Source organism: Opisthocomus hoazin, chromosome W (genome assembly GCF_030867145.1).
Source record: "Opisthocomus hoazin isolate bOpiHoa1 chromosome W, bOpiHoa1.hap1, whole genome shotgun sequence".
Taxonomy (NCBI): domain Eukaryota; kingdom Metazoa; phylum Chordata; class Aves; order Opisthocomiformes; family Opisthocomidae; genus Opisthocomus; species Opisthocomus hoazin.
In genome coordinates, this window is record NC_134453.1 from 45,193,712 (window position 1) to 45,221,048 (window position 27,337).

The 27,337-nt window shown below is 42.6% G+C and overlaps 2 long non-coding RNA genes across 2 annotated transcripts in view; one reads left to right on the forward strand and one right to left on the reverse strand.

Moving 5' to 3' along the window:
- The window catches only part of LOC142365583 (uncharacterized), a 53,463-nt gene extending 44,907 nt beyond the window's left edge, over positions 1-8,556 (reverse strand). The window contains exons 1-2 of the long non-coding RNA XR_012766497.1: positions 8,256-8,556; positions 3,735-3,825 (exon numbers count right to left, since the gene is read on the reverse strand). This is a non-coding gene — a long non-coding RNA (uncharacterized LOC142365583). The remainder of the gene's footprint in view (positions 1-3,734; positions 3,826-8,255) is intronic.
- Positions 8,557-8,784: 228 nt separating this feature from the next.
- LOC142365619 (uncharacterized) lies at positions 8,785-27,034 on the forward strand. The gene is made up of 3 exons (XR_012766507.1): positions 8,785-9,084; positions 24,045-24,131; positions 26,428-27,034. It is a non-coding gene; the product is annotated as an uncharacterized LOC142365619 (long non-coding RNA).
- Positions 27,035-27,337: the final 303 nt, after the last annotated feature.

Consider the following 27,337-nt stretch of genomic DNA (forward strand, 5'->3'; position numbering starts at 1 on the left):
CCGGTGGAGCGGGGCCCAAGGGGGGAGTCTTCAACGGGGGGGTTGAAGTCTCCAGGATTCCAGCAGGGAGCTGGGATCCGAAAGGGAGCTCCCACAAGAGTTGGGGTCCCTCTGACTAGTGCCTGTGATATAGTGCACAATCACTACCACTGGTCATTCGGGAGATGGGCACATTTCCGAGTAAAAAGCCCATCCCAAGGGGTACACCTTTGGGATGTATTCTGAAACATTGGAAGGATCTGGGGGGGTGATCCTTTGACTCGGAAGCAATTGATTGAATACTGCAATCATTGGTGGCCAATGTATACTCTGGATGGTGGGGAGAGATGGCCAGAGAATGGGACACTGCGTTATAACACTATCTTGCAATTAATGTTGTTTTGTAAAAGGGAAGGTAAATGACATAATATATGCAGATCTGTTTTTCACACTGAGAAATCATCCGGAGTGGCAGAAAGCAGTGTGGGATGCATCCACATGATTCTATGGTGATGGTTTCAAAGAAAGAGAAATCTGAAGAGGATTTTTAAAAGTGTTGTTCTGCTTGTAGTATTGATAAAAGGTGTTTAAAATATGGACTTGAGGAAGATGATGTTAAATTAATGATTGTACCTCACCGGAGATGGGGAGATAATCAGGAGGATCGAAATTTGGAAGCTGATAGTCCTTCTGCTTCTCCTGTGGAAGGGGGGACAGGGGGATTCAGGAAGGACACGGGTAAGAATGGGGGGGTGGCTGAACCAGCTCCCTTCCAAGCCCCTCTCCGAGAAGCTAGGGAATGAGGAAGTAGAACTTTTAGTAGATACAGGGGCCACTTATTCGGTATTGAACACATGTAAAGAGAAATTTAGTCATAAATCAGTAAATGTTGTTGGTGCGACAGGGAAAAAAGAAAATTAACCTTTCTTAAAGCTGTTGGAATTTAGATTGGGAAAACAGCGGGTAACTCACCAGTTTCTATATATGCCTGAATGTCCGTTGCCTTTGTTAGGATGAGATTTATTAAGCAAATTAAGAGGAGAAAATAACTTTTAAAAATGAGGAAATTGAATTATTGATACCAGAATCAAAAGCCGTAGAGGCGAGAGTGTTTATGTTACAGGATTCTTTTAAGGAGGAACAAATTCCAGAAGAGGTGGAAAACGCAGTAATCCCCTTGGTTTGGACAAATGAAGTTCCGGGATGGTCCAAATTAGCAGAACTGGTAAAAGTGACCTTAAAACCTGGATCCAAACCGGTAAGACAAAAAAATATCCTATTAAGTGGGAGGCTTGAAAGGATTGGAGGGGTTAATCACGAAATTTTTGGAATATGGACTTTTGGTAGAATGCGAGTCAGAATATAACACTCCTATATTACCGGTAAGGAAATCTGGAAGAAAAGAATATCGACTAGTCCAGGATTTAAGAGCTATAAAACAGATAGCTCAAGATATACACCCAGTAGTAGCCAATCCCTCTACTTTACTGACATCTTTGGAAGAGGAACATAAATGGTTTACTGCACTAGATTTAAAGGATGCCTTCTTTTGCATACAGCTGGATATACAAAGTCAAAGCATATTTGCTTTTGAATGGGAGAGCCCTGCTACAGGACAAAAAAAGCAATTGACACAGACTGTACTTCCACAAGGATTCAAAAATAGCCCCACAATATTTGGGAATCAGTTGGCAAAAGACTTAGAAATATGGAAGAAACAGAACCAGGAAAAAGGAACATTGTTGAACTTAAAAAGGCATTGATGATGGCCCCTGCCTTGGGTTTAACTGATCTAACCAAACCTTTTGAGCTGTTTGTCCATGAGAGGCAACATCTGGCCCTTGGAGTGATGGCACAATGTCTGGGATCCTGGAAGCGACCAGTAGGACGATTCTCTAAACTTGACAACGTGAGTAAAGGATGGCCAGGATGTTTATGTGCTGTGTCAGCAACAGTATTGCTGATTCAGGAAGCTCAAAAGTTGACTATGGGCCAAAAGATGGTGGTATATGTACCACACATGGTGGTAACTGTTTTAAAATAAAAGGGGGGTCATTGGTTATCCCCCAGCAGGATGCTGAAATATCAGGTTGTCTTGCTGGAACAAGATGATGTGGAATTGAAGACCACAACTATTGTAAATCCAGCAATGTTTCTGTCGACGGAAAATCCGACAGAAAGTCTAGAACATGACTGCCTGCTAACTGTTGAACAAGTCTATTCCAGCAGATCGGACTCTGGAAAATCCTGATTTGGAGTTATTTACAGATGGGAGCAGCTTTGTGAAAGAGGGAAAATGAACGGCCGGATACGCTGTTGTCACCACCACCGAGGTACTGGAGTCAAGAACGCTACCTGCAAATACCTCAGCACAGGAAGCAGAACTGGTGGCATTGAAGCAAGCCTTGCGAATGGCAGAAGGAAAAAGGGTAAATATATGGACTGATTCCAAATATGCATTTGGCGTGATTCATGCTCATGGGGCTATCTGGAAAGAAAGAGGACTGCTCTCAGCCCAAGGATCATCGATATAACATAAAGAAGAAATCCTCCAGCTCCTAGAAGAGGTGCAGAAGCCAAAGGAAGTGGCAGTAATGCATTGCAAAGCTCATCAATTTGGTCAGACAACTGGAAACATAGGTAATCAATTGGCAGACAAAACGGCAAAGGAGGCTGCGGAACAAGGTACCCTTACACTAGTACCAGTAAAACAGATAAAAATCTCAATTCTGAAACCAAAATATAGTAAATTGGATGAGCAATTGGCGGAACAATTAAAAGCATCACAAAATACAGAAGGGTAGTGGGTAACGCCAGAAAAGCAGGTAATTGTAACCCCGCAACTTATGTTAGAACTTGCGAAAGAAAAGCATGCGCAGACACATTGGGGTGTAGATGCTGTGGTCTCGAGTTTAAAGTTATCTGTAGTGTGTGTAGGAATGACAGGAATAATGAAATCGATAGTGGCCAAGTGTCCAATTTGTCTCAAAAATAATCCCTTAAATCGAAGAAAAGCACCCTTAGGAGTTAAGAAACAGGGTAACTCCCCAGGAGACTACTGGCAGGTTGATTTTTCTGAATTACCTAGGCAAAATGGATTTAGATATTTATTAGTATTGATTGATACATTCTATGGATGGCTGGAAGCCTTTCCTTGTCGCACCAACAAAGCAAGAGAAGTGGTTAAAATATTGTTGAAAGAAATAATACCAAGGTTTGGAGTACCAATAGGCATGTCTTCCGATAGGGGACCACATTTTGTAGCAGAAATAGTTCAACAAGTAAGTAAAATTTTAGGAATAAACTGGGATTTACATACCCCCTGGAGGCCGCAATCAAGTGGGAAAATTGAAAGGATGAACCAAACATCAAAAAAGACAAATAAGTAAAATTTGTCAAGAAGTATCTTTAAAATGGCCACAAGCCTTACCATTAGCACTCCTGAGAATCAGAATCCAACCAAGATCTAAAGATGGTGTAAGTCCATACGAAATCTTGTATGGCAGACCTTATCAGACCCTTTTAATCCCAGGGGACATGAGAATAGCAGGGGAAACAGATTTAAAAATGTATTTGATTTCTTTAGGAAGAACCCTCGAAGCACTCCAAAATACACTGTGCTGACCAGATCGCTTGCTTTGGATACACCTGTGCATCAATATCAACCAGGTGATTTCGTGTGCATAAGGACTTGGAACTCTGAACCACTGCAGGAGAAGTGGAAGGGACCTTTCCAGGTACTGTTAACAACTTACACTGCTATCAAAGTAGGAGTGGAACCGTGGATACACCACACTCGAGTGAAGAAGGCCCCTTCATGGAGAATCATCAATAAAGGTCCAAAGACTGCAAAAAAAATTTAAAAATATGTCTAAAAGGGAGGCTATCATTGTAAAATATGGAAAGAATAAATTCTGACCTGGAGACTGATGATGATGGGAGCACTGTTTAAAGTATTAAAAGTAGAAACAAAAAGTAAGGAACAGCTGTCAATAAAAACAAAACAGTTAATATACTTTCCAAGAACTCTGGAAGAAAATTAGCTTGACAAAATTTTCAATGGATTGAGGTAGAATCTGAGTTCCTGGGTAAAAACCTTAATTAGTACTGAGCTACATTGGTTAATCATATTTTTAGTGACATTACTCATTTATTATTGTTTAAAAAGGAACTCACCAATAAAACAGCCTTCAATCAAACCATTATTATTCAGACAGTAGCCAAAAAACAAATTTTAAGTGATTCGGTCAAGACGCTCCCACCATCATACAGTAGATAGTGCATAACTAAATTGTTATAAAATCATTATTGACAGTATTGAATTAGTGTATAACTAAAATATAATGTAATTTAAGATGGAAGTATTGAAAATATTATTATTTCAAAACTTCCAAAGGGGGGAAATGCAACCAGGGTGATAGAATCAGTTGACCATAAACATGAACAATGCTGCTATGTCCCTTGTACAGCCCTACCCACCTGGACATTAGGTCTGGGAACAGAGGGTCTAGTCCCTAGGTAACCACTGATGTTAAACAACAGTAGTGAAGGGGATTTTTAATAGAAATAGCATTATAGTATCTATCTATTGTGTAAATTAACTGAAGCAGAAAGTCTTGCATCTCCATAAAAAGGGGTTAGTTTTTGATAGGGGCTGGAAGTCGCCTAGAACCGGTCAAGACGACCCTGCTGTGTGGATGGGAGTCAGAAGAGAACTGAGTTTGCGCAGAAACAAAAGTCAATCAACAAACACTGTGATGAAGAGAATGAGCCTTCATCTTGGGACCCCTGACAAACACCACTAGGAGGCACTGCGCAAGTTCAGCTAGGAGGAGTATATGGAAATGACTTCTTGGAACTGATTTTAATATGAAAGGGATAAGTTATGTAACCTAATGAATACGTATATTTTTGATCTATATAAACAGCACGGAAAAGGTATGAGATATGCCCGTTCAGTGGAATTATCCCCCGTGCATCCAGCGCTGCAATAAAGAATGCCTGCCTTTTAACACTACATTGGTGTTACGAGGTTTTATTCCCAGATTTTCGGTGACACTTGCATCCAGGATGCAACAATCACAAAGTAATAAAAATCCTACCGCTTTTATCAACTTCCAAAAATAATGCACATTATCATTCCTACATTGTTTCAGGAATGTTGGAAACAAGATAAAAGATTTCAAAGATTTTCAATTAAATTCAGAATAATTAACATTCTAACTCCCCTTCTAAACTGAAAATTTCAAAGAAAGTTTACATCCTCTGAAGTGGTGCCAAACAAAAACTTCTGTTGATAACTTATTACAATACTTCAGAAACCCAGATACAGGATTCCCTGCCACTTGTTCAATATTAAGATATGCATTGTGCCAATTTCTTAATAACAAGTGTTAAGTTTACATGTAATAGCAAAAGTTTCTCTTTCCTGGGATTCCTGTAAATAAAAAACTCACTCTAAAATGTTATTATTAGCATATTGGACCATATATCGAGAGAGAGAAATTTTGTTCCTGAGGATGTAACTGTCAGCTTGATATCAGGCAGAAGTATTTAGGGCACAGTAAAGCTTAGATTGTAATGATATAGGGAAGAAATGCTTAGGTCATAGTGACCTTGTTTAATTTTAGGCCTGACTACTTTGTATAAACAATGCATGCCTTGCTAAAAATTACGCCCTTGAAGAGGAGCTAAGAGACTGAGAAAAGGGGAACATCCAGCTCAGAAGGCACCGAAAGCTGGACGAATGCCAAAGAAGCATGAAGTTAACAAAGATCGAGCCTGTAAAAGTGGTATATCATGAGTTTCTCTATATGACAGAGTGCCCCGTTTCTCTTTTAGGGTGAGATTTACTTTGTAAATTAAGAACACAAATAACCTTTTCTGATAAATCGACACAGTTACATCCACCAAAAGAAACTGCCTGGAAAGCACAATTTTGTTTATTGACTATGAAGTAACAGGAGGATATTAACGCCCTTGAGGGGATCCTGGATGCTGTGATACTGTTTTGGTTTGGCCTGGATAAATGTCAGGTGCCCACCAAAGGCACTCTATCACTCCCCCTCCTCAGCTGGACAGGGGAGAGGAAATATGATGAAAGGCTCGAGGGTCGAGACAAGGACAGGGAGAGACCACTCACCAACTACTGTCACAGACAAACCAGACTGAACTTGGGGAGAAAAGGGAGTTTAATTCATCACCAATCAAATCAGAGTAGGATAGTGAGAAATAAATCCAGATCTTAAAACACCTTCCCCCCAACCCTCCCTTCTTCCCGGGCTCAGCTTCACTCCCATTTCTCTACCTCCTCCCCCTGAGCGGCACAGGGGGATGAGGAATGGGGGTTGCAGTCAGTTCATCACATGTTGTCTCTGCTGCTCCTTCCTCCTCAGGGGGAGGACTCCTCACACTCTTCCCCTGCCCCAGCATTGCTTTCTTTCATACAAAGATTACATTAAATTCAGGGGGGAAAAAAAGAACTACAAACACTACTGTGAAACATAACATAACATGCCCTCTCTTGCTCTCCTGGGTGTTGTTTTTTTTTTCCTCCCTAACACATTTGCAACCATTTCAGGCTCCCTGCCAGAGATCAGCAACATACAACAATATGAAAATCAATAAAACCTAGGATTGCTTAATCATTACACTGTCAAGATTTTGTTTAAAGTGAACACAATGCAAAGAAACCCTGATACCTTTCTCATTCTTATTTGCAAAATCTACAGCCTGGACACTGCACCAAATTCATTACAAAACTTTTTGCTTTGAATTAATTACTATCAAAATGCATTTGCAATGGAAGCTGACAGCGCTTCATGTACTGAGGGTTTTGGCTTTGTTACTTTGTGTGTGCACATATACGGAAAAGGGCTTTTTGATCTTTGAATTATGGTTAACAAACTTTACTGTGACATGCAGACACTGTCACTGAAAATCCGGGAATAAAAGCTTGTAACACCAATGTAGTGTTAAAAGGCAGGCATTCTTTATTGCAGCGCTGGATGCACGGGGGATAATTCCGCCGAATGGGCATACCTCATACCTTTTCCGTGCAGTTTATATAGATCAAAAATATACATATTTATTTTATTCATGCATATTCAGTATTATTCTCTTTGGCGATTGGCGTAAACTTTTCTCACTTCTTCCGTAAATTGTTGCGCAGACTCAGTTACCCTCTTCCATTGTTCCTTTTTGAGTAGGTGGTATTACTTGAGTAGGGGGCCAGTGAGTCGGTGGTCACGATCTCCCCCTGCCGGAATTACCTTTTACCTATTAGGCTCGCAAACTTGGCAAACCTGGTCAGTTTCTTCAGTCCGCTTCACAAAAACCACACTCCATCATTTCTCTTGACAGAAACACAGTTACCTACCATTGTTAGCATTAATAGTTACTTAGAGACCAGACCCTCTGTTCCCAGACCTAATGTCCAGGTGGGTCGGGCTGTACAAGGGACATAGCAACACTGTTCATGATTATGGTCAACTGATTCTATCACCCTGGTTACAACACCATAAAAACTCTGTCTAGGAGTGTTGTAAAACTAGTAAATGGACAGAAAATGGACTCAAATCATCTAAACATCTGCACTACTTTACACATCTGAGCAGTCTCACTGATTTAGAATGCTTGCAGAATTGAAGTTTTAACTATTTATTACTCCTACTTCACTAGAGACATTTCTTTCCAAAACAAACACTGTTAAAAAGAAAGTAAATATTATGTCTACTGACTGAAATAAGGTGTAAGTAGATTCAGTCTTTTCAGTGTTTCAATTGCTAACTTACTGGTACCCAACTGCCAGCAGAAATAACTTCTTTACAGAGCTCTTTTGATTTTTGTGTTAATTCTGCAAGGCACACAAGAGACATCCATGTTTTTAGTTTCACTGTTTGTGATTCTTGAATCAAGGACATAAACCTAGCAGTTGTTCATTAAGCAACAGGTTAATGGGGCAAAAACAATTAAAAGGAAGCAAACAAACACCCATCATAGAAGCAATTAAACCTATAAAAGAAAATAAATTCCTTGTAACTACTGAAAACCTTTTGCAAAACGCAAATACATCGAACAGCCTCGAGGGCCCTATCAAGCAAAGGTGCATACCCGTGTGCGGGGCCCTCTATCACTTGCAATAGCTCCCCTTCCCCCCCGCCGCCCCGACTCCTTTTACCCTCGGGCATCTCCCGCCTTGCGCCCGACAGCCAGACGCTGCTGCCGGGCCACTCTACTCGACCTCCTTCTAAAGCGGAGGAAAGAAACGGCTTCACCTCCAGAACAGCCACGGTGTTTCAAGACCAGATAGTAATCCGGAGCCCGCGCCGAATCGGCTCCCTCTCTGATCGCCTCGCCTCGCCTCGCCGGGCCGACCCTAGGGCAGGGCGGGGGTTGTCGCCGCGGCGCGGCGGGTCGCGCTGTCGGTACCTTTCAGAGCCAGCAAGTGCTCCTACTTGTGCTTGCTAACGTCCATAGCGTCAGCCTTCGTCACTACGGGAGGGCACACAGGCCAAAACGCTACCGGTAGCGAAAAACACGCAGCTAGGAAAGACAGAATAAATGCATATGCAAAACCCAGGCACGGCAAATACCTCTGAACCCGGAAACAGCTGTCCCAAGATGCAACTCGTCACCGTAACAGCACCAGCACGGCGGGCGAAACTACAAGCCCCAGAACGCATTGCCTCCCGCTTCCCCTCTCGCAGACGGGATGGACGAGTGCCCCGTGGGCGTTCCGAGGAGCCCCCTCGTCCTCCGTTGCGTGCTGGGATATGTAGTCCTTCATAAGCCACAGAGGTGGCTATGCCGCGCGGCACAACACCAAGTTAGGCGGGAGTGTTGATCTGCTTGAGCGTAGAAAGGCTCTACAGAGAGATCTGGACAGGCTGTGGTATCGGGCAGAAATGCTTAGGTCATAGTGACCTTGTTTAATTTAGGCCTGACTACTTTGTATAAACAATGCATGCCTTACTAACAATTGCGCCCTTGAAGAGGAGCTAACAGACTGATGAAAGGGGAACATCCAGCCCAGAAGGCGCCGAAAGCTGGATGACTGCCGAAGAAGCATAAAGTTAACAAAGATTGAGTGTAACTCGGAAAAAGGTAAAGGCGGCAGGGGGAGATCGCGACCACCGACTCAATTCAGAACCAAAAAGACTGCACCCCCCCAGCGTGTGAGCATGCGCAGTTAAGTAAGGAAAGAGTATACTTCTAAGATAAACGTGTAACGTGATGAACCAATCAGAATGTAATGAGTAATTTTGTTCTTTTCGTAAGAGCATATAGTCCTTGTGACTCTGCTAAGCAGTGTGCTAGCTTTGTGGAATTATCACCTAGCACCCATATCTGTGCAAATATGCAATAGAGACAATACCTCTGCTCTGTGTGTATATTGGCGTACTGCACACCGGGTAAACAATCCCACTTTTGTGACAACAAGCTTGCATGAATGTATGCTAACAGCATCGTCCTCCTAAACCTCTTTCATCTCCCATTCTCTCTCCTTTAAGATCCAAAGTACTTGTGAACAGCAGTTGAATCTCATCTTGCATGAGAGAGCAGGATCTCAAGTTGCAGTTCGCTGGTACTACCAGAACACAAGTAAATTGCTTATATTTTCCCAAGTTTTAACATACTCCCATTCTATTTAACTAAATCATAACATCAGCACACTGTAAGCGAAGTTTGACACTGCAAGGCATTCTTTACCCCTGCCGGCACTTCTACCATTGGCCATTTGGAAGATCTTTTCTTCTTCTTTTGTTTTGTTTTGTTTTTGTTGTTGTTGTTGTGGTCATTTCTTTGGAGGGGGTGAGGTAAGCATGCAGCAAAGGATGTATTGCTGAAGCCATACTGCTTGTAGCTGTGGAATTAACTGTCTTCTGGATCACTGCCCTAAGCTGGAGGAGTAGGAGAAGCCTCTAGGCTGTATTTTGACATATGGTATTGATGTGTCCACATATGGATGTGTCCAGCAACTCAAAGCTCTGTGGGTAGGATTGTAATGTAAATATGAGTTTGATGCTGTTCAACAGATGCAAGGCTGCCAGTTCAGTAACAAATGCTATTGCACAGGTATTAACAGTTAGGACGTAAAAATCAAAGACAAAACCAGAAAAGCAGATTATTTTAGGTGGGCCAGTTAAACAATGAAATAGGTAGATGCCAATGCTTAGAATTTAAGCTATGATACCTGAGTGGGACCTTGAATTTCTTAACAACAACAGGGATGCATTTGTTTTTGGAAGAAAATGAGGTGTGGTTGATCTTCTGTTTTCCGGCAGTACCTTAAAAATTGTTAAAATTCTTTGTATACATTCAGAAAGCCAAGGTAATAGTCGCTTTAAAATGCAGCATCTGTATGGGCAAAAGCAGAGTTTGAGTGGCTTTAGTCTACCAAGAATCTAGAAGTCTGAGCACAAAGCCACAGTGGAAACCCCTTTTATTATGTTTGCACAAAATCCTAGTGTATTCTCGACTAAAATGGGAGTAAGCTATTCAGGGGTAATTCAGGGTGAACAGAAGCTAGATGCACCTTTATAAAAAACAAAAATCCTCATTTTTCTTCTAATTCTGTTTAGTCCATGAATTTGAACATGTTTATCTTGAAAATCTACTGATTCGAAGATCCGGTAGGAAAAACCTAACAGTACAATGTATACTGTTCAGCAGGTATTCTTTATTGCGGCGCCGGGCACACGGGGGATTTCTCCTCCAAACGTGCGCGCCAGACACCCTGTTGCTTCAGGTTAAATACAATCACACATGTAAATATTCATTATATTTCTAGGAACTAATTAGCATATGTAAATATCTTTCACGCGTGTCTGTTAGCATCTTTGGGTGGTCTTCGGGGGTCCCAAGATGAAGGCCCATCCTCTTCATCACGCTGTTCACTGATTGACATTTGTTTCTGCGCAAACTCAGTTCCAGGATCACATACATCATGTCCTTCAGGTTGTTTGGCTCTACTCTTGTTGCTCTCTGGGTGCCTCCTTATCTCTGCAGCTTGGCGCATTTGCCCTCCCAAGGCCGAGCTGTCTGGAGTAGAATTATTTAGGAGTCTCTTTTATCCCACAGTTATCCCAATTATTTGCTGAGAACCAAGACCACTTTTATTTCACTTAATTATTTTGTCTAACGACTAAGTGATAGCGTGTGCCCATGTCCTTCCACTACATTCCTTAATGAGAAAACAGGGATTAGTGTAACAGTTACATCGTTAGATCACTATGCATGCAGAAATACAAGTTACAGTACTAAAGACTACTAAAAACTAGAAAATATTAAGGTTTTTTTGTTATAGTTTCACGTTTCTTACAATCCTCTCTATCATTCCCCCCTTTTCTTTAAGACTTTTGTTTCTTTTAGATGAAAAAGTCTTAGTAATCATCAGATCAATCCATTCTTACATTCCCAACATAATCGATTACAGCACTTGCAGCATTGAATCATTATGCAAGCCAAAACACATACACCTACTATCACAAGAGCTAGGAAAAACAGGTTCTTTTCTGACTACTTCCCATAATAGATTTGAAGGTATAACTATACGATTAGCTGGTGTTAAATACATCTTACCTTGTTCACTTGCTCCCAAATCTTTTACTAATTTCATATCTTCTTTTGAATATTTAAATTCCATTTCTGTATCTATGAGTTTACCGTCTGGTACCAGTGCCAAGGTTTTTACAGAATTTCTTTCTGCTGCCCTTTTTGCCTCTTGATCTGCTAGTTTATTTCCCAGTTCCTGTTCAGTGTTACCTTTTTGATGCTCTCTGCAATGCATTATTGCCACTTGTTCTGGTAGATTTATAGCTTCCAAAAGCTGTAAGATTTCTTTTGCATGCTTGATCTGTTTACCTTGAGCTGTAAGCAGTCCTCGTTCTTTCCACAATGCTCCATGAGCATGGACGACCCCAAAGGCGTATTTGGAGTCTGTCCAAATATTTATTTTCTTTCCTTTCGCCAATTCTAAGGCTCTGGTTAAAGCGATTATCTCTGCCTTTTGAGCAGACGTACCTGCAGGTAAAGGTTCTGCCTCGATTACCTTGTGTGCGGTGGTTACTGCATACCCTGCTTTACGAGCTCCGTCTTTTATGAAGCTGCTTCCATCCGTGAACCAGGAGTCCTCTGCACTTTCCAACGGTTCCTCCTTTAAATCAGGTCTGCTGGAATAGACTGTTTCAATAGTCTCCAAGCAGTCGTGTGTTAGAGGTTCCATAGTGGCGGAATCTTTACTAAGAAAAGATGCTGGATTTACAATGTTAGCTGTCACAATATTAACATCATCTTGTTCCACCAAAATAGCCTGGTACTTTAGGAATCGGGATGGTGAGAGCCAATGGCCCCCGTTTTGTTCCAACACTGCAGAAACTGTATGTGAGACTATGACTGTCATTTTCTGGCCCATAGTGAACTTACGAGCTTCTTGAATGTTAAGGACAACTGCTGCAACAGCTCGCAGACACCCAGGCCATCCTTTGCTTACCTCATCCAATTGCTTGGAGAAATATGCCGCTGCTCTCTTGTGCGGCCCCAGCTGTTGAGCGAGCACTCCCAGGGCAATGCCTTGTCTCTCGTGAGAAAATAGCCAAAAGGGTTTTAGAACATTTGGAAGTCCAAGAGCCGGGGCTCTCATAAGTTCCCTTTTTAATTGTTCAAAAGCCCTTTTTGCATCTCCGGTGCAAATCAGGTATCTGGCATTATTTTTCAACAGTTCATACAAGGGTTTTACCATTAGTCCATAATTATATATCCATAGTCTACACCATCCTGTCATTCCTAAAAAGGTTCTTAATTCTTTTACCGTTTGTGGTTCTGGAGTCCAGCAGATTGCTTCTTTCCTCTCTCTTCCCAGTTCTCGTTGTCCTCTTGAGATTTTGAGTCCAAGGTAAGTCACTTGTTGTTGAATCATCTGAGCTTTCTGTTGAGAAACTCGATAACCATTAAGTCCCAGAAAACTGAGAAGACTCACTGTCCATTTTTTGCAATCCCCCTCTGTTTCTGCAGCGATGAGGAGATCATCGACATATTGTAACAAAGTCCCCTTTTGTGTCGGAGGATTCCATTTTTCGAGATCCCGAGCTAGCTGATTTCCAAAGATGGTAGGGCTATTTTTGAAACCTTGGGGTAACACTGTCCAGCTTAACTGGGTTTTTCGTCCAGAATCTGGATTTTCCCATTCAAAAGCGAATAGGTTCTGACTGTTTGAGGCCAGAGGTAAACAGAAAAAGGCATCTTTTAGATCCAGTACGGTAAACCATCCCTGGCTATCTTCCAGTTTATTCAACAAGGTATAGGGATTAGCTACTACTGGGTAGAGATCTTCCACGATTTTATTAATTGCCCTCAAATCTTGTACTAACCTGTAACTTTTCCCATCCGACTTCTTCACTGGCAAAATGGGGGTGTTATATTCAGATTCACATTCTATTAACAATCCAAAATTTGTAAAACTATCAATTATTTTCTTAATTCCTCTTCGGTCTTCTAGCTTAAGGGGGTATTGTTTGATCTTAACTGGTTGAGCTCCAGGCTTCAATTTTATCTCTATTGGATCTGCATTTTTGGCTCTGCCTGAGGTTCCCGAAGCCCCTACCCCTGGATACACTTGGTCTAGTATATCCTGAGGTATTTCTCCTTTTTCTATAATTTGAATCAATGCCAGGCTCAGAATTTCGGTTAATTTAGTATCCTCAATTTCAAATTCTATTTGTCCCTTTCTGAAAATTATTGTGGCATTCAGTTGCTCCAATAGGTCTCGTCCTAGAAGGGACTTAGGGGCCCCAGGCATGTACAAAAATCTGTGTATTCCAATGTGCTTACCTAATTTGTACTTTATGGTTTTAGAAAATACGCCTTTTCCGATTGGCCTGTAGCGCCCACAACGGTTATAAAATCCTTATCCAAAGGCATCAGTTGTTGATTTAAAACAGAAAACAACGCACCAGTGTCTACCAAAAATTCCACATTCCGTTTCCCTAGCTTTATATTAACCAGTGGATCCGCTAGGGTGGATTCCCCAGGTCCCCGTCATTCAGTATCCTGTAGGTCAGCAACTATTCTGGGGCAGGGTGCCTTTCTCTTCTGTGGACATTCCCTCTGCCAATGTCCGAATCCCTTACAACGAGCGCACTGATTGCTTTTTAGTCTCCTTTGATCGTAATTCCTCTTATTGTTCTCATCCCTGTTACGATACACTTGCCACGCCTCTTCCACTAGTTTCTCTAAATTCCTTACATCTGGTTCTTTAAGTTTCTGCAGCTTCTTTCTAATATCATTATCAGCCTGTCCTATAAATAGAGATACCAGCTGCTGTCTAGCTGCATCTGATGCTGGATCTATGGTAGTGTATTTCCGCACTGCTGTTCGTAATCTATCCAAGAATTCTGTCGGGGTCTCTGTCGGACCTTGTTTTACTTCATATAAGGCTGACCAGTTTACTGCTTTCGGGATCCCGTGTTCCAGCCCACACTGAATCCAAATACGGTATTACTGTAACAGTCGATACTGGGTTTGATCATTAGGGTCCCACCCCAGGTCTCTGAGTGGAACATGTTGTTCCTCGGTCCCTTGTAAAGTACCTGCACTAATTTGTGCCCTCACATGATCCCTTGCTGTTTTTAACACAATTCCTTTCTCAGTCTCTGTCATTGCCTCCAACATCAAATCCACATCTTTCCAATCCGGATCCAAATTCTTAACTATCCATTCAAATTTCTTGGCTACCCCGCTAGGATCTTCCCTATATTCCTTTACAGTTTCTCTCCATTTGTCTATATCTTCCATTTGGAAGGGTGTTCTTATCAGGGTCGGCCCCCCCCGGCCCCATCGCCTGTCTTAAAGGGGCTTGGATGATGGGTCCCACCTTACTACGAGTTCGAGCAGTGATGGGACCTGATCCGCTAGATGGCGTTCCGCCCTCATCAGAGGACTCGTCCCTGTCTGCGCGGGCGGGGGTTCCCGCAGCCGACCCAGCATCGGGGGGGGGGGGGTGGGGGGGGGGGGGGTGGTGACAAAAAATCCTCCATACGCTCCTCCAATTTCTTCTGATTCCCTTTTATTTTTAGACACCTTTGCCCTATGCTGCACGCAGAACAACACCGCTTATGTTTTCCCGGCTCTTACTTTCTATCCCTTTCTAATGCCAACACAAGGGGATCCTGCGGGGCTAGATTTATACCACTTTCTTTTTGCCACTCGGGGTGATTTCGCAAAGTGAAAAACATATCGTCATATGAGACCTCATCCCGTTTTCCTTCTCAAGAACAACATTAGCTATAGCAAAGTATTATAATCCAGGGTCCCATTCTCAGGCCACTTTGCCTCCTCATCTAACTTGTACAACGGCCACCATTGATTACAATACTTAACTAACGTCCTTTTATTCACACTACCTCCCGGGGGTCCCCCTATCTCCTTCCAATGATGCAAAATACAGCCCAAGGGGCTCTTCTTCAGAATCTCTTTGCTCTGTGAAGTTCCCATTATGCAGCACGTCCACCTCTTTGTTCCCCAATCAATGTACAGCAAACCCTAACAAACCAACCTAAACAAATCCTTCTAACGCCGATAGCTCTAATTACTTAACCAAAATTCTATACTTGAAGCTACGAGAAATAGTTACTGAACCGCGATTTTACACCGGAACTTTGTATGACACTTATAACAAATACAACATACTATTATGATTATCACTAGTAGTATTCCGTCGATAACAACAATGGGACAATTACTTTAAAATAAACATTCACTATTTTCTTACGCTTCGTTTCTCACAGGCTGCTTCCCTCGCGGGAGAACAGAACCGCAGGTCAAAACTCCACACTCACACTTGTTTATATGTCTCATTCACACAGAGGCCACACACACAGTCACACAACATTAACCCGGAGTTACTGCAGTCAAGACTGCGTCCAGTGGGGACTCAAACCCCTACAGTGGGGACTTGAACCCCTGTATACCTCTAAGGCGCTAGCAGCCCAGTATACTCTTCTTGCGTAATTAAATTACGACTTAGGGGACTCGAACCCCGTTAGTAGTAAAGAGTAGGTACTTGTCTGTTCCCGCGGTGATCCAGATAAGGTGAGGAGCCCCTTCGGGAAAAGGCTCCCAAGGGCCCAAGGGGGTCCTGTTCTTACCGGGTCCCGCAGCCGAACAGAGAGAGTCCCATCTGGGGTGCCAAATTGATTCGAAGATCCGATAGGAAAAACCTAACAGTACAATGTATACTGTTCAGCAGGTATTCTTTATTGTGGCGCCGGGCACACGGGGGATTTCTCCTCCAAACGTGCACGCCAGACACCCTGTTGCTTCAGGTTAAATATAATCACACATGTAAATATTCATTATATTTCTAGGAACTAATTAGCATATGTAAATATCTTTCACGCGTGTCTGTTAGCATCTTTGGGTGGTCTTCGGGGGTCCCAAGATGAAGGCCCATCCTCTTCATCACGCTGTTCACTGATTGACATTTGTTTCTGCGCAAACTCAGTTCCAGGATCACATACATCATGTCCTTCAGGTTGTTTGGCTCTACTCTTGTTGCTCTCTGGGTGCCTCCTTATCTCTGCAGCTTGGCGCATTTGCCCTCCCAAGGCCGAGCTGTCTGGAGTAGAATTATTTAGGAGTCTCTTTTATCCCACAGTTATCCCAATTATTTGCTGAGAACCAAGACCACTTTTATTTCACTTAATTATTTTGTCTAACGACTAAGTGATAGCGTGTGCCCATGTCCTTCCACTACATTCCTTAATGAGAAAACAGGGATTAGTGTAACAGTTACATCGTTAGATCACTATGTAACCCATGGCCTTGCTGGACTTGTCAAATGCAAGACGAAAGACAAACAGACTGAGGCATCAAGAGCCAAAGAGGCAACAAAGGAAGTAAATAACTGGTGCTTATCTTATCAGACAAAAGTAAAGGGGGATAGCCCTTCACTGTAAACCAAGTGATCTGTGGGGCGCTGCGGAGGCTGCGCAGCCAGAGATTGCTTCAGAGATTGCTTTGGATAAAGCACAGATGGCCCCCAGAATCACATACCAAGATGCCCGCTCCGAAGGCGTGTCACACTGCTGAGTCCCGCTTCTGACGACACGACATTCCATGCCAAGAGCCAATCGATACACAATAATTGACTTAGTCCCACCTCGCAAAAAGATTTCCAAACATGTAAAAGTTGGCACTTGAAAACTCTCTTTGGGAGGAGGAGCCAAGCGAGAACTTCACCTGACGGACGGGTTGACGGGCCTGAACCTCTCTTCCCCCCCCAAGAAGGGACGCCTTTTTGGTAAGAGTCGCGCCTCTGACTTTGTCAGACGTATCCCCGGGAACACATTGTTAACTAAAGCGCTAAACTATTACTTTGAGCTCAGCTTTTGTAGACAGTGCATTTATCAACGGCAATTCCCAATCTGTGATACCTGTCGCTTGAATAAATTACCTATTGTTTCAACTTTGCGAAACTGTTTCAGTGAAAGTCCTTGGAAGGGCTCTGACAGGCAAGTTGAATATGAGACTCCCCTTACCCCCCCCCCCCTTTAACACGACAGTAAAAAAATTGGCGTAGTCGGCAGGATTGCCATGAATAAACTGCTACAAAAATATAAGTGTGCACCTTCACAAGCAGGAATTGAATGGGCCCAGAAATTCTGGAAAGATGAGGATAAAGTGGTAGAACGTATGAAACAATGTTTAAGTGAGCAGAAGATCAAAGGCACTAAAGGCAAAAAAATTTATTTGTGCTGTATTAGGGGCTTGCCTATCTTGCACGCAGAAAGAAATTAAAGAGTCCCTACCACCTGAAAAAATTGCAGATGTAGAATATGCTGCACTAAAATCATAAAATGAAGTGTTAGAAACTTCACTGACTTTTGAAAAGGAAAGTCAAAATAAATTGGAGACACAAATTGACACCCTAAAAGGTGAAATCGGTTACCTTAAATCGCAATTGTTTTGGGCCAATAGGCAAGAAAAACATTTAGAAGAAAAATTAAATCTCTCATTAAACCCAATACCGTGCCCGGTCTCAGCTAAACAAGTCCGCAAATTAACACAGTATGCGGATCCCGAGACATGGGATGGAGACATCTGGGACAGTGATGATAATGATGAACTGGAGGAAAATTCTGATTATGATTTGGCCCCAGAACCTATACCTCTTCGACCATTGATTAAAACAGAAACCACCGATGAGGGTGGAGAACAGGCTCGTACTACTGTACGAACCATTCCATGGTCTCCTGCTGAATTGGCAAAATTGCAGGGAAAATATTCCAGGCGTCCGGAGGAATCCAAGACGGAATATGTATGTCGAGCCTCCCTTACAGGAGGAGACCGAATCCTCTTAAATGAGGAAGAAGCGGGAGGCTACTGGGGTCCTGGAGTATTTCTAACTACCACTCCAGGTAATCATAATTACTCATTAACTATGCGAGCTGCTTATTGGGCTGGTGGCATAGACCCTCGTGACAGAGGAGAACCTCCTGTTATAAAAACCTCAGGGTTCTCTGATTTGGTGACATCTGTGCAAAAGGCTGCCTTCATACAAGCAATGCATGAGCGGGATGTGTTAAGAAGATCCCCAATGTTAGCCCCTATAGATCCGGCAAGATTAACTCCACTGATCCGAGGCCTCCCAGACAGTTTAAAAACATATGTGGCCAATATACAAGATCGACTTCAAGTCGCTCGCCCCAGACAAGGCCGACGCCCACGTCGAGGGCAAGATCAGGATCAGGACCAAGATCAAAATCAAGTAATCACTTGGAGTGAATTTGTACAGGATATAGTAAACTACGGGCGCAGGATGGGATGGATCAGATCCTCACAGTTATCTGATCCGCCACCTCGGTGACTTCGCCAGATTCACAGCCCTAAGGCTAAGCCCGAATGCAAATTAAAATTTGATACAGAGCGTAACGAGCTCTGGCGTAAAGCTCGAGCTATTGGGGTGCCACGGCATCTATTGATTGGTATATCCACGACTGACCTAAAAATTCTTGTACAGTCGTTAAGCCATAAGCTTAATTCAACAAAGACAGGTCAGCCGGCAGTATACAAAGCAACTCCTGTTAACACTGCATGCTCCGCCCCACAGCAGGAGCTAATTGATCTAACAGACCCTCAGGCAAAAAACGCATATCCGCGGGGAGGGCTGTGAGCCTCCTTCCTCGGCGGGTGCTAGCTATACAGTGGCTCTCCGATACACCTCCCGAACCTGTCATTGCCATCCCGGTGGGACCAAAGAAGGTTTTTGTAAATTTTCTCATTGATACGGGTGCTCAAATTTTGGTAATCACCAAGGAGACTGCAACATGCTTAAATGTAAAACCTGGTCGCCGTAAAGTAAAAGTTACAGGCATTGATGGAGTCATAAGGAAATGCCCTACAGCAAAAATTACCCTGTGGCTCCCGGGTGAACAAAGATTAACCTGCACTGAAGTATTGGTCGGTGCTGCTAACACTAATATTTTGGGATTTGATTTGTTGTATGGCAGAGTGTGGAAACTCCCTGATGGTTCAGTTTGGAGTTTCGCTGGGCAAGAAATTAAACAGAATGAGCCTAAAAAAATTAATTTATTAGAAATGTCCATATCTTTACCACCATCAAAAATTGCAAACACAAAACAGTACACCTTACCAGCAGCTGTGCAATCGAGTATTGACGGGGTGGTAAGAGACTTAGAAAACCGAGGCATCATCACTCGTACACACCCTATAATTCCCCTGTCTGGCCAGTAAAAAAACCAAACAGACAGTGGAGACTCACAATTGATTACCGGCGATTAAATGCCAACACTACACCTTTAACTGCAGCTGTACCGAGCATTGCAGAATTGGTAACTCAGATACAGGGAGCATCTCACACATGGATGGCAACTTTAGATGTGAAAGATATGTTTTTTATGGTTCCACTCCAGGAACATGATAAGGCCCAATTTGCTTTTACCTGGAAAGGGATACCATACACCTTTAACAGGCTGCCTCAGGGATGTAAACATTCCCCCACCATTGCTCACAATGCTTTAGCTAAAACACTGAGTGGAATTCCTATTCCATCAGGCGTTACTATATATCAATATATAGATGATCTTTTGATTGGAGGGGAACAATTTGACACTGTTAAACAGGCTATGGAGGATGTGACATTGCAATTAACAACCTTGGGTCTGGAAATTCCCCCATCCAAGTGTCAGGGACCAGCACAGGAAGTTCAATTCCTAGGGGTCTGGTGGATCAAAGGAGCCTTATCTATGCCTCCTGACGCACTGGAGAAAATAGAACAGGGACAGGATCCCTCTAATGTTAAGGAATTGCAACAAGTTTTAGGAACTTTAGTATACTGGCATAAACATGTCCCTGGATTTTCTATCATTGCTCGACCCCTTTACAATTTACTGCTGATGCCGTGAAAAGCCGGAATTGAAGACTCAATAGTCGGCAGACTATTAAGCAGGTATTCTGTATTGCGGCGCCGGGCACATGGGGGATCTCTCCTCCAAACGTGTGCACCGAAGAGACACAGTTACTAGGTATTTATGCTATGTTAACATACATATTCATTACATTTCCAAGAAATGTTTATCATTGTAATGGCTTTTCCGAGAATTCATTAATATATGGTAATGTCTGTCCAACATGTTTGTTTGGCGTCTCTTGGCAGGGGTCTTCAGATTATCCTGCAGCCTCCTTATCTCTGTAGTTTGCATACCTGTTCTCCCAAGGCCCAGGCGCCTAAAGGGATTATTCAGGAGTCCCTTGTCTTGCAACCGTCCCAGTTATTCACAAAGAACCAAGACTTGTTTCTGACCACCTGAAGTGATAACATCCCCTACATGTTACATTTGTTACATTTACAGTTATCAATCCCTCCTTTTCTTTTGAGGATTTGTAGCTAGAAAGCTATGAATCCTCACTATTCTATTTTGTAGGTATTATTTTCAAATAATACTATTTGGTGCCTAATCTTTTTCCTTTTTCCAATCACTGTGTGTCTCAACTGAATCCTGACAACACCAAAGGAGACATTTGAGAGACATGCAAACAAGTATTCCTAAAACGACCAGTGTGATCATTCCCATGAACAATTGTTTCAACCACTCTAAACTGGGGAGCCAAGAGGTTAAATTTTGTTCCCCTACTTACAAGTGGGTTGTCTTCCCGTTTGGCTCGTCTCCATGATGTTCTTAATATGCCTTTAGGTATTTGGGACTGATTATATATTCGGTCCTGGCTGACTAGATGACCTATGGTACACATTCCCTTCCAACCCGCAGGGAGCTGCTTTCTGCTAATGCCATCACCACATAGCCACCAATACCCGTCGGGTATATTTACAGGGCCCGTCAGTGGCTGTGAGATTAGCTCCGTAAAATGTTTCGCAGTTTACCCAGCCAATTGGTACATTCCTAAAATAATCCCTGTTCAAGGGGCTATAGGTTTCTAATTGGGTTTTGTCACGCCTGTCCCTTTCAAATCCCAAGTTCCTACTTCTACTGTAGTTTTGTTGATCAAATATTCCACCCATCCCTGCAAGTACAATTTTTGTGTGTGTGGAAGGGGGTCAGCACGAACAAGTGTTGGATCTTGCTTTCCATAGGCAGCTATTATTGCTGACCAATATCTGGGATTGTCACAATTCCCATGAGTGGATCCTACCCCATATAAAGGGAGTCTCATGTCACCTTTTGGTAAGGCAGTACAAATCCAACAATCAAATCTTGGTCCAGTTATGTAGTTCGAGTTGTCGTGATCGCAGTATACTAAAAAGCCTAGGTTTAACAAAGTTACCGCCGCAATCATTGTTTCAAACCGCCAGCCTTTTCGACCATCCATCCTGGTTTAGGAGCCTTCTTCATTCGAGAATAGTGGATCCAGGCCGGTTGTTCTTTAATCTTGATTGCAGTGAAGGTGGTCAGCAATACCTGGTAAGGTCCATTCCACTTCTCTCTCAGTGGATCACCTGAAAAATTCTCTTAACATAAACCCAAACCCAAGCTCCAGGGCTAAATGGATGGATCGAGTGATCTACCCCTTTAGCCCTGGTACCCAAAACATTTTTACTAATCCTTTCTAATTGTTTTCCTAAGGATATAACACAATTCTATAGGTACTGATTTCCCAACTGGTTCAAATCTTCCCCCTGATATTTAGCCTGATATGGTCTCCCATATAGTGTCTCAAAAGGGCTCAAATTTTCTTTGGCCCTAGGTTTTACACGTATCCGAAGTAGTGCAATAGGCAATGCTTGGTACCAATATAGATTCGCTTCTTGGCATATTTTTGCATCTTTTCTACTTGCCCACTGGCTTGTGGTCTGTAGGGCGCATGTAACTGCCAATTGATTCCTAACAGTTTGCTGACCTGTTGCACTACTTCTGCACAAAATTGTGTCCCCCTATCTGAGGAGGTAATTATCGGTACCCCAAATCGACGTATTATTTCATTTAATAATACCTTAGTTACTTCCCTTGCTTTATTCGTTCTACAAGGGGAATGCTTCTGGCCAACCTGAAAAGGTACCCGTAAGTACTAATAAGTACCTGTACCCTCCTTTTCTTGGAAGTTCGGAGAAATCAATTTGCCAATGTTGTTCCGGTATACTTCCCTTCCCAATACTTCCTAATTGTACCCGGTTACCTGTATTGGGGTTATTTTTAAACATGTTTCACACTGTTGGGTTACTTGTCAGACTGTAGTATACAAGTTGTTCCCTATTAATTTCTGATTTAAAAATTTATACAGGGAGTCCGCTCCCCAGTGTGTCCTATTGTGTTCTTCTTTAACCACCCCCCATATCTGTTTAGCAGGGATTATAATTCTGCCATCACTTCAGTAGTCCCACCCCTGGGATGGAATTTGTCCTCCTAATTCCCCTATTAATGCTTCATCAGCTTTAGAATACTCAACATTTTCTTGGTCACTCAGGTTTCTATTTCTGTTATCTGGAATTAAGGCTAAAATCTCTTGCATTCTTTCTGCTGCCTGTTTAGCTTCATAGTCAGCCAACCTGTTACCTCTTTCCTGGTCAGTGTTACCCTTCAGGTGTCCTTGGCAGTGCGTGATGGCAACTTTTGCTGGTAGTTGAACAGCTTCTAATAGTCGAAGGATTTCCTCAGCATATATAATGTGCTTCCCTTGAGCAGTTAGTAGTCCTCGCTCCTTCCAAATTGTCCCATGAGTGTGGACAACTCCAAAGGCATATTTGGAATCTGTCCATATATTTATCTTTTTCCTTTTGTTAACTCCAGAGCCCTAGTTAGGGCAATAGTTTCAGCCTTTTGAGCTGATGTTCCAGCAGGTAGTGATTGAGACTAAACTACTTCGTCTGCTGTTGTCACCGCATACCTGGCCTTTCAAATACCTTGTCCGACAATGCTGCTTCCATCCGTGAACCAGGAGTCCTGTGCATCTTCCAGGGGTTGCTCTTTCAAATCTGGTCTGCTGGAGTACACAGTCTCTATGGTTTCTAAGCAGTCATGTACCGATGGTTCAGAGATTGATCCGCTGAGAAAAGAAGCTGGGTTCGTAATATTAGTTACTACAATATTAATATTCTCTGATTCAATTAGAATGGCCTGGTATCGTGGAAATTGGGATGGGGAAAGCCAGTAGTTCCCTTTTTGTTGCAGTACAGCTGATACTCTGTGTGAGATCGGTACTGTGATCTTTTGGTCCAAGGTGAATTTTCGGGCTTCCTGAATAGTCAAGACCACCGCCGCCACAGCTTGCAGACATCCTGGCCATCCTTTGCTTACTCCATCCAGCTGTTTAGCAAAATAGGCCACAGCTCTTTTCTAGGGTCCCAGCTGTTGAGCTGGAATCCCCATAGCTATGCCTTGTCTCTCATAAGAAAACAGCCAGAAGGGTTTGGTAACATCAGGCAGGCCCAGAGCCGGGGCCTTCATTAGATTTTTCTTAAGTGTCTGAAATGCGTTTTGAACTTCTTTGGACCAGATCAATCGGGTGGGGTTGTTTTTCAAAAGTTCACATAAGGGTCTCACTATTATTCCGTAATTATAAATCCATAACCAGCACCAACCTGTCATTCCCAGAAAGGTCCTGAGCCCTTTTACCGTCTGAGGGAGGGGAGTCCTGCAGATGGCTTCATTCTGTTCCGTTCCAGACAACTTGCATCCAAGGTAGGTTACCCGTTGCCACACCATCTGAGTTTTCTGTTGAGAGACTTGATACCCATTTAATCTCAAAAAGTTTAACAAACTGATAGTCCACTGTATACAGTCGGGTTTTGTTTCAGTTGCATCTACATACTGTAAAAGGGTTCCATCTCTGGAGGGAGGGTTCCATGCTTCAAGTTCTCATGCTAGTTGATTTCTAAAGATTGTTGGGCTGTTCTTAAAACCTTGGGGTAACACTGTCCAGGCAAGCTGGGTTTTTCTACCCGTGGTAGGATTTTCCCACTCAAATGCAAATAAATTCTGACTTTCTTTGGCTAAAGGCAGACAGAAGAATGCATCATTTAAATCCAATACCGTAAACCATACTTGCTACCACAGGGTGTATGCCCCTAACAATCTTATTCACTTCTCTTAAATCCTGTACTACCCAATAAGTTCCACCTTTTTTTGTTTTTTTTTTTTACTGGTAACACAGGAGTATTGTATTCTGATTCACACTCCACTAGTAGTCCATACTGTAAAAAGTTACCTTGTTTCCCCCTCTTTTTCATTTCGTTTTTCTGTTGCTTAACTTCTAAGAACTTTGCTTTTTTTTTTTTTTCTTCATTTAGAGCAGCAGCTAGCAAAGCAGCTTGTAACTTGATACCTTTCTGTTCTAATCACTTTACACAAGCCTTTGTAAAATCCAGAGGGGGTTTCCTTTTTTTTTTTTTTTCTCTTTTCAATACCGCATTAAAATTTTCGTCTCCTGTACTTTTTAATTGTCCACAAAACCGCATCAATTCTAACAACATATCATAATTCAATTGTTTCCTTGTGAGGGGATCACCTCCCTCCGAAGCTCATGTTACAATAAAATAACTTCTCAACTTCTCCACCAATCGGTTAACACAACACACACACACACACACACAACCTAGAAGCGATCTTTTAAAATCCTTCTGTTTACAAACTGTATCACCCAAGTACAACAATAAATACAGGCAAACTACTTCAGTTAACATGTTTATATACATAGAGCTCTTTCAAAACAATATATACAGTATATTGAATACATACCCCAAAACCAGAGTCCCTAAATGATCGATCAATGCCAAATAACTAGAGAACTTGTAACCCCACAATATATACCAACTTGTAAGTATTTTAAAACCAGTCCCCAAATTCCCAATTCAATTCTTAAATCATGCCTATTTTCTTTAAGCAAACCAAACCCCATACATTATTAAGATGTTTTCGAGTGAGGGGTCTCCCCCTACTTTTCCCAATGTTGCCATCTAGATCCTGGGAGAGACTCTCAAAATCTCCCCCACGGGAAGACCCTGCACTGATACTTAAGAAATCATAAACCACGTCCCCGATGAATCAGAGTTCAAATACAACAGTCCCAAGTCAAAAACCGGAAATCAGCAGAAAGTGCCAAACGTACAAGGAGGTTTTTTTTTCCTTCTTTTTTTTCCTCTTTTTTTTTTTTTTGTTTGACTTATTTGTTTTTCACACAGAGGCTTCATACACAGTCACACAAGCTTTCCAATGTGCTAGAGTACATCCTAAGGGGCTTTTCTTTAAAATACCACTGCTTTGCTGTCCCCCATTTTACTTTGTTGATTCTGTACTTCTTAACAATTTTAACCTGTCGTCCCCTTCTGTCCCGCTCTAACCACGTTCCAAAAATGTCACGATTAATATTCTGGTCACGAGAAAAGAGGTTCACCGTGCAAGGTGGTTTTTTTTGGTTGGTTTTTTTTTTTGGTTTTACGATGCCTGATGGGTATGTTAACAAGCCAGTATCCGAGATATCCGATATCCGAGTTCAATACCAACAAATCCATATCGCCAGAAGTACAACTTAAGCGGGTTTCCTAAGCGTACCATACCGAATGTACGTTATTACAGAAGTACAAAGCACAACCCGTGCTTGCACCAACGCACAACTACGAAAAGCACGTTATTACAGAAGTGCAAAGCTTAACCCGTGCCTGCACCAACGCACAACTAACTACCAAAAGCACGTTATTACAGAAGTGCAGAGCTTAACCCGTGCATGTACCAACGTACCAAGACGTACACCCTCAGGCACTAGTAGCCTGGTATACAGCGCTCAGCGTAGGACGTCTCCTACGACTTATGAGAACTCTCCAAATGACCGGTCTCACATACCAAAACAGAGAAAGAAAGGAAAAAAAGAATACCTTTACTTGTTTAGATGGTCCTTGTCTGCTCCCGCAGTGATCCGAGTGAGGCGAGGAGTCCCTCCGGGAAATCCCGGGGGTACCCTAGGGAGTCCTGTTCTCAGCAGGTCCTGCAGCCGAGCAGAGCGGGTCCCACCTGGGTCGCCAGAAATGATGCTGTGAAAAGCCGGAATTGAAGACTCAATAGTCGGCAGACTATTAAGCAGGTATTCTGTATTGCGGCGCCGGGCACACGGGGGATCTCTCCTCCAAACGTGTGCACCGAAGAGACACAGTTACTAGGTATTTATGCTATGTTAACATACATATTCATTACATTTCCAAGAAATGTTTATCATTGTAATGGCTTTTCCGAGAATTCATTAATATGTGGTAATCTCCGTCCAACATGTTTGTTTGGCGTCTCTCGGCAGGGGTCTTCAGATTATCCTGCAGCCTCCTTATCTCTGTAGTTTGCATACCTGTTCTCCCAAGGCCCAGGCGCCTAAAGGGATTATTCAGGAGTCCCTTGTCTTGCAACCGTCCCAATTATTCACAAAGAACCAAGACTTGTTTCTGACCACCTGAAGTGATAACATCCCCTACATGTTACATTTGTTACATTTACAGTTATCACTGCGAAAAAAGAAATCATGGGAGTGGACAAATCAACATTCTAATGCCCTGGAGACACTGGTAAAAGAATTGAGACTATTTCAGCAGCTAGGTCCTGTACATCCCTCTGATCCAATTCATGTGGAATGGGGATTTAGTGAACACGGTTCTCACTGTAATGTTTGGCAAAGAGGACCTGAAGGGCCTGAGCGTCCACTTGAGTTCAGTTCAAAGTCCTTTAATGATACTGAATCGCGATACTCAGACCTGGAAAAGGGACTATTGTCTTTGGTACGAGCTGTAAAGCGAGTGGAACAAATAAGAAAAAAACAGAGTGTAATCATTCGAGGACCTTTCCGCCTCCTAGACACGATTTGTAAAGGGACGGTGCTGCCTGCTGGCATTGCCCAAAAGCCCACAGTC